The sequence below is a fragment of the Triticum urartu genome, chromosome 2, assembly GCF_003073215.2.
Source record: "Triticum urartu cultivar G1812 chromosome 2, Tu2.1, whole genome shotgun sequence".
NCBI lineage: Eukaryota > Viridiplantae > Streptophyta > Magnoliopsida > Poales > Poaceae > Triticum > Triticum urartu.
Genome location: NC_053023.1, coordinates 750,002,897 through 750,008,896, shown reverse-complemented (window position 1 = coordinate 750,008,896; position 6,000 = coordinate 750,002,897). Strand labels below are relative to the sequence as shown.

The 6,000-nt window shown below is 53.0% G+C and overlaps 1 pseudogene; it reads left to right on the top strand.

The window, feature by feature from the left end:
* Positions 1-221: 221 nt before the first annotated feature.
* Positions 222-6,000, top strand: part of LOC125538559 — a 64,919-nt pseudogene continuing 59,140 nt past the window's right edge.

Below are 6,000 nucleotides of genomic sequence, written 5' to 3'. Positions count from 1 at the left end.
GTATTGATCATGTATTTTCATGTATCGGGGTCGTATTGAAGCAATACGCAAATTCCAGGACCAAGTTAGACGTTGCCAGCAACTACGAGGAATATAAATGCAATTATCTCGTGATTCTTCTTCCTTGTCGCGGCGAAATCAATCGTGTTTTGGTATCTTCTGAGCCTTCATGGATCTTCCCTCTCTCCGGATTGCTGGATGCGATAAGGAGCCGCCGACCAATGGCGCTCGGGCACACGCGCCTCAACGTCCGGTGGCGTCAGCAGCAGCACGCCGCATCCTCCTCCTGCTGCTCCGCCCCCGCCTTCGTCGGGCTCTGCCTGGTCGCCGTCTGGATGGCCTCCTCCACCCTCGTCACCCCCGCCGAGTTCTCCCCGTTCCAGGCCCCATTGTTGCGCCGCCCCGCCGCTCCGGAGGAGGGGACCGCGGGCGCCGACAAGCCCCCGGTCGGCGTCAGAGAGGAGAGCGCCGATGACAGAGCGGCAGCAGGCGGACGATGTCGAGGTGTTCCCGGACGCCAAGGACGCGGAGCTCCTCAACAGACCGCGGAGTCCAACAAGGAGCGAGCCACAGCTGGAAGCTCTGCGACGTTAAGGCCGGAGCCGCCGATTACATCCGGAGCAACAAGCACTACGAGCACATGGAGAGGCATTGCCCTGAGGAGCCTCCGACCTGCCGCCGGGTTTCCGGAGTCCGATAAGGTGGCCGAAGAGCAGAGACCAGGTTCTTTCTAGCTGGACACTGAACTGAATTATCTGTGTTGATGCTTGAGTTCAGATATCTTCAGACATGGTTTTGGTTTGTTTACCTGACTGACCGAGGTTTTGTTGGTGCAGATATGGTATAGCAACGTTTCTCATACCAAGCTGGTGCAGTACAAGGGGCACCAGAACTGGTTTAATGTCTCCGGGGAGCACTTCGTCTTTCCGGGAGACAGAACTCAGTTCAAGCATGGTGCTCTGCATTACATTGATTTCATTCAGGAGGTAACACTCAGACATGCTACCATTCCTTAGAGTATCATTCAGAAGTTGACAAGTTCAGAGCCTTGGCATTGTGAAATAATTATTGCAGCAGTTTCACTACCGGAATCGCCCCCTATGCCGACGGCCAGGGCCGTCGGCATAGGCCTGAGTCCCGTCGGGATAGCCTATGCCGACGGCCCCCGTCGGCATAGGGCCATCGGCAACATATGCGTCGGCACAGCCAGGGAGGCCGACGGCATGGAAAAGCCGTCGATATATATGATACGCCGACGGGGGCCGTACATCTATGCCGACGGCCCTGGCCGTCGGCAACTATCACGCATAACGGCGGCCGTCGTCAAGTCTGCCCAACGAACGGTCGCCACGTGGCACCACTATACCGACAGCCTAGCCGTCGGCTTAGTCAAAAACTATGCCGACGGCTCGACCGTCAGCATAGGTGTGCCACATGGCGACCAGCCGCTGCTCTAGGACCAGGGCTATGCCGACGGCCTGCCGACGGCCTGGCCGTCGGCAAAATTTGAAAATAAGCCGACGGCCTGGCCGTCGGCATAATTTGAAACTAAGCCGACGGCCAGGCCGTCGGCATAGTCCTTCATACAGAGCTCCCAGTAGTTGACACATGGGCGCCTATGCCGACGGCCTGGCCGTCGGCTTAGTTTCAAATTATGCCGACGGCCAGGCCTTCGGCATAGGTGCCACGTGTCAGCTACTCGGAGCTCACGCTAGCCCTATGCCGACGGCCTAGCCGTGGCATAGTTTGCTTTTGCTTTTTTTTTTCTTTTTTCTGTTTGTTTTCAGATCAATTCAATTCAAATAGCAACACATATCAGCAGATATATATGATGGGATAGACATATAGAACACAACGGGATATCATCCGGTTCCATCACAACAATATATGCATAAGCATCATCACACACAAGTCTCTAAATGAACATCATCACAACCAACATAAGCATAAGCATATAGAGAAGCACACAAGTCATCTAAATGATCATCACCACACACAAGTCATCTCAAGCATCATCACCACACAAGGATCATCGAGCACCGCGGAGGTCGTCACCGCCAAGACGGCCAAAGCCCAGGTCGTCACTGCTAGCGGCAGCGCTACCGCCAAGACCGCCTCCGCCTCCACCTCCGCCTCCGCCTCCGTGGATCGGAGTGGTCGGGCTCCGTGTCTCCGGAGTGCTGCGAAGACCACCGCCAACGGAAGATCCACCTGTTCCCTGGATGTTGAAAAGACATATGCACGAGATATATGACTGTCTTGAAAGGCATGACATGCTTTGGGTGAATAGATTGGGGATGAACTAACCGGCGAGGGGCCAGCGTTCTGTGCCACAAACTCCTCAAAGCTCATCAGCACTGGTTGTGCTGGAGGGCATTGTGCTGGAGGGAACTGACGACACCTGCCGGCCGCCATATCCTGAAAAGCCTGCTGCATCTGGCTATCCCTCTGCACTTGGTGTTCATAAAGCCTCTGATGCCACGCCATGGTCTCCTGGCGTGTGTACTCCATGTAGGCCTACGGTATGACATGATGGAACTCATAAAACTACTAAATGCGGAAAATGAAGTGAGAAATGAAGATAAGAGGGAAAATACTTACAGATTGTTGCTCCTGAAAGAGGGACTGTGTACTAGTCACTGGCTGGCTCGTGCGCTGGCTCAGGCTCGGGTCGATCCGACGAAGCTGTGTGTACGTAGGAGATACTAGGAGTGATCACAGCATCGAAAACCGCCTCCCGACCGTGCTCCTTGGGCCCCATCCTCACCACCGCCATGTCGTCCAGAGGCGCTGCAATGGGGTCAGGTGTGTCAGGATGTAACTTCAGATACGCTTCAGAGTAGGCCTTCTTCCTCCCTGCGGTCTTCTTGCCGTAGTACTTGGGCTCGCCAGGCTTGGGGTCCTTCCGCGTATGGGCGATCTCCCATGCCTGCATGTGTGAGAGCGGCCGCTTCAGTTTCTCCTCCTGCACCACCAAACAGAGGTTAGTCATACATAAGAAAGTGATGGTAAATAGAAGAAGAAGAATGTTTAATGGGGTTAGTCATACATTAACTGCCTTGTGGAGATAGTGGTTTCGGTTTCCCTGAGCATGTACTCCCTCTGTCCCTCGGTTAGCCTTATTTTTGGTTCTCATAGCCGCCCAGGCTCCAGCCTCATCACACCAAAGATCCACCAATGCCGCCCATGACTCGTCTTTTCCATAACACCAATTTGGACACACCTACATAATAAAAGCATAATGGCATGTAGGTGTGTCCAAATTGGTGTTATGGAAGCATAAAGCATAATGTACCACAAGGTAATGAAAGCATAATGAAAGCATAATGAAAAATCTTTTATACTTACCGCCAAGAACTCGGGCCTCTCCAAGGTAATGCCCATCCTCTGCGCTTCTTCCTTGGTCATCTTCACACCAAGATAGTCGTGGTAGTATGTGGAGATGGCCACATAGCGCACCTCGTACTGCATCTGGCGGGCCTTCTTCTTGCATTGGCGCAGCACGATCTGGTCCCGTCTAGCCCTGTGCTCCGGAAGAACTCGATAGAATTTCTACAATCATGCATGAAACAAGAATGGAAGAAGCCATGAGTTAAATCATTCATGAAACTAGAATGGACTTGTGCTTCTGAAGAGAACTCACCCAGAAAGTAGTGATCACGGCCTTGGCATGGGTCTCATGGTCCGCGTGGCGGGCCGCTTCCCAGTGGTCCCAGCTCGTGGCCAAAACCCGACGGTCCGGCTGCCTGACTGGATCAGGACAGTACAACCCCGGCCAATATAACTTCAGCAAGACGGTGATGAGGCCGTTGGGAATACGGACCCCTTTAGAATATATCCAGTTGCTGCAAAAGAATGAACTATTAGCATGTGACAAGAAAAATAAATAACAACCAGAATAAGCATGTGACAAGCAAAATAATGAACCACTTACTCTTTTCCCATGGGCTCAATGAGCCACTTCTGCTCCTCAGTAGCAGGAACCTGCTTTGGTAGCTTTGCGTTGCCACGCAGCCACCCCTTCTTGTCAACCCCCTTCCCGTCACCACCATCATCCCCGCCACCACCCTCCTCCTCGCCTGCCTCCCCCTCCCCAACCTCCTCCCCAACCTCCTCCTCCTCCTTGCCTGCCTCCTCCTCCACCTCCTCCTCCTCCTCCACCACCACATCCTCCTCCTCCTCCTCTTCCCTAGAGTGTACCTCACTAGAGGAGGGTACCTCACTAGTGGAGGGCCTCGAAGATAACACCCCTAAGTCGGTGAGGGTGCGCTCTTTCTGGCCGCGACCCCCTGTAGTGGCTCTCCCCCAGCACCTCGTCCTCTAGAGGCTCTCCCCCCGCCCCCTCCTCCTCTAGGGGCACCTCTCCCTCGACCTCCCTGTGAGGAGTCATCGTCAAGTGGCCGAGGGGGAGGATTACGTGCTCGACCACTCCGACTAGGCAGGCCGACGACCTTGCGTAGGAAACCCACGCCGTCGGCCTTCCCCTTTCCCATGTTCCACGAACCTGCATTGAAAAGAGAAAAAGCAATTAGTAAATTAATGAAATGAAGGAAAAGGCATGATAATAAACACATTAATAAAAATGCATAAAAAGGCATATTCCTAAACTATAGAAAAAATACTTGAAACGTACATCTGCTAGAACCCATATGAATCATCACTGTTGTAACCTCTTTCTCGGTCCGTCTCATCATCACTATCAATCATATCATCTTCGTTGTCCGACGGAGCTGGAGGCTCTTCCTCGTCGTCCGCGTCTTCGTTTAACTTTTCTAGCATAAGTATGTCATTTTCATTGTATCGAGGCACCTTGTTATGCAGATGGGGAACGTGGTCTGGATAGTATGATGTCCTGAGGTCTGACACCTCCTCTAGGATAACTGCCTCAGCTATGGAAGCTTCAATCTTAGCTTTGTTTCCATATTTCCCTCGGAGATGCCGGTGGCAGCGCCGTCCGTCAGGGGGGGCACACCCCGGAGCCCCAAGACGGGCGTCTACGCATGCATGAACACTTTCACATATGCATCGGGACCCGTGCGATGTTTCGGTGACATAGCTACACCCTGAATCCCCCCACCAACCAGAATTCCTTCTGTGTCGACCGTTTCCCCCCTCCGTGACATGGCGATAGCGACGTTCGTAACGGGGGGCAATCGATATACCATCAGGTATGTTTTTTTAGCAAGATAAGGCATAATTATCTTATGCAACAGCAAAACGTAAAATAAAGTAAAAATAACAAAACAAAGTCAAAATAAAAAAATAAATTAAATACACGTATGCCGACGGCAAGGCCATCGGCATATCTGTGCACACACGGAGGTTGTCCCACGGATCGATGACGTGGCGTGGCACAAGGATCGATGACGTGGCGAAGGGGCCTATGCCGACGGCTGTGCCGTAGGCATACCTCTGCCACAGATAACCAAAGTAAAAATTAAAAATTAAGTAAAGTAAACATATGCCGACGGCAAGGCCGTCGGCATATCTGCGCACACACGGATCGATGACGTGGCGTGGCACACGGATCGTTGACGTGGCAGAGGGGCCTTTGCCGACGGCTATGCCGTAGGCATACCTCTGCCACAGATATGCCGACGGCCGCCGTTACAGCCCGTCGGCGTAGGATCAATGCCGTCAAATGGTCAGCGCTGACCGGGCAGGTGTGCCTGGGCTATGCCGACGGCGTGTCCTATGCCGACGGGCCCCGTAGGCCTATCTCGGGCGGTCCCGACGGCCTCGTCTATGCCGACGGCCCCGTCGGCATAGATGGATGTATGCCGACAGCTATTCTACGCCTACGGCCTATCCTCGGCCGTCGGCATAGGTCCACAGATGCTGACGGGGGCCGTCGGCATAGATTTGGCCGTCGGCAACCCCAGTTTTTCTAGTAGTGTTTATACACAATAAGTTACTCTAGTCATGCTATGATCAGATAATGCAAATGATTCGTTGAGCAAGTGCTGCGCACAAGTTCTATACATAATAGGATTATTCCTT